This window comes from Oncorhynchus keta, chromosome 24 (genome assembly GCF_023373465.1).
Source record: "Oncorhynchus keta strain PuntledgeMale-10-30-2019 chromosome 24, Oket_V2, whole genome shotgun sequence".
NCBI lineage: Eukaryota > Metazoa > Chordata > Actinopteri > Salmoniformes > Salmonidae > Oncorhynchus > Oncorhynchus keta.
In genome coordinates, this window is record NC_068444.1 from 20,742,435 (window position 1) to 20,743,956 (window position 1,522).

Sequence of the window (1,522 nt, forward strand, 5' to 3'; positions counted from 1 at the left end):
AATCAGCCAAAGTATTTGCACTTTTTATAGTGGCAGTAATGGCCCAAAACAGACTAATATAAAAAATGGCCGCCCGATCTGTTAACAGTGCAAAGACAAAAGGGCCTACGATTAATCTTGATCTTGAGAGACTTATGTCAAGTTCTATTCAAGATTCATCTTTGCCAGTTAAGAATTGTGGACGACTTGGTTTTCGACATCAGTATGGAATCTAAGGCAATGTGTTTAACAGAATTGTGGAAGGAGACGGCGGAACGTTGTGAACGCGATCATTCTGATCCTGGAACTCCATGCACGCAAAACGTATCTTACTACAGTTCCAGTACATATGTTTATATACAGTACAACCACATCTATATGTGCTTTCTGGACTGTGACAAAGTGGTGTTTTATAGCCTGTTGTATAGATGACCACGCAAAATATATCTGCTCCTCCTCCAACCATTTTTGGAATAAAAAAATAAGAAAATTACAAAAATACCAAATTAAATGTTATTAAGTGTTGCTAGATATAGAAGATTTTACGATGACATCGATCCGCAATGCCATTTTTTTTGGGGGGGGGGTTATTTAATTATTCATTCCGCCTTTATACACGTGTTCCTGTTGAGTTTTTATACAAATGCCAACCTGATCTAATATATATATTAACCCGGCCCAGTAGTAACCTGACTTGGTCCTCAAACTCTACCATTCAATGATAATAGTGTACAGCAGAGGCATGGCATGATGATGACATGCAGGATGAGGTAACGTCTCCAGGGTTTCACTGCCTTTCTCCCCATTCCCGCCCCCTCCCAATTGCTGGGGCAATAACAGTAACAGACTGCCTTCCTCCCGATACCTGCCCGCCAAACTAAACCTAGCTACTTGAGAATGAAGACCTATATTCCGAATGATGATGATGATGATGATGTATGTGTTTCCAAGTGGTCCTATAATATGATTGTCCAGTGTACGCTTGGGCTGACGGAAACAATCTGAAGAAGAAATAAGACAAAGAAGCAACCATTTCAACCGTTTGTGTGTTTGTACTGTCATTCTAATGTCAATTCTATTCTGCTTTCCTGACGACCTGATGTACTTGGAATGAGTATGAGGAGAACTACTATGACCTATAAATAATGATGATTATGAATTCTTCTTTGTTTGTTTGTTTGTTTTGTTCATTTCTACCTGTGGTATTTTTTTCTACAGTATTTTATGTTCAAATTGTGACTATTTCTTTATTATTGAAATCAAAGTAAAATTTATTATGGAAAAAAATAGTTTTGAAAAATTAAATGAATAAATGAAATAAAATATTACCTAAGTGAACTTCAGTTGAGGAAATTCATTAAACTAATGTGTGGGTGCTACAGTATCATTGTGAAGTGAGAAATGTGTATTGTTAATTACTAAATGGGTAATTGGTTTACCTTTCTGTTTATTTTTCTTTGTTATGTGTATTGTATTCATCTCAATTCTCTTCATTTCCTAGAATTATCTGTACATTTTATCCTAGCTATAACTACTTAGCTAA

General features: G+C 35.9%; 1 protein-coding gene across 27 annotated transcripts in view; it reads left to right on the plus strand.

Moving 5' to 3' along the window:
* LOC118402801 (neurexin-1a) overlaps positions 1-1,317 on the plus strand; it is a 633,754-nt gene extending 632,437 nt beyond the window's left edge. For all 27 annotated transcript variants that reach the window (XM_052477934.1, XM_052477935.1, XM_052477945.1 and 24 more), the window contains one exon: positions 1-1,317. This exon is cut by the window's left edge and continues 1,088 nt beyond it. The gene's annotated coding sequence lies outside the window, so the exon portion shown is untranslated.
* Positions 1,318-1,522: the final 205 nt, after the last annotated feature.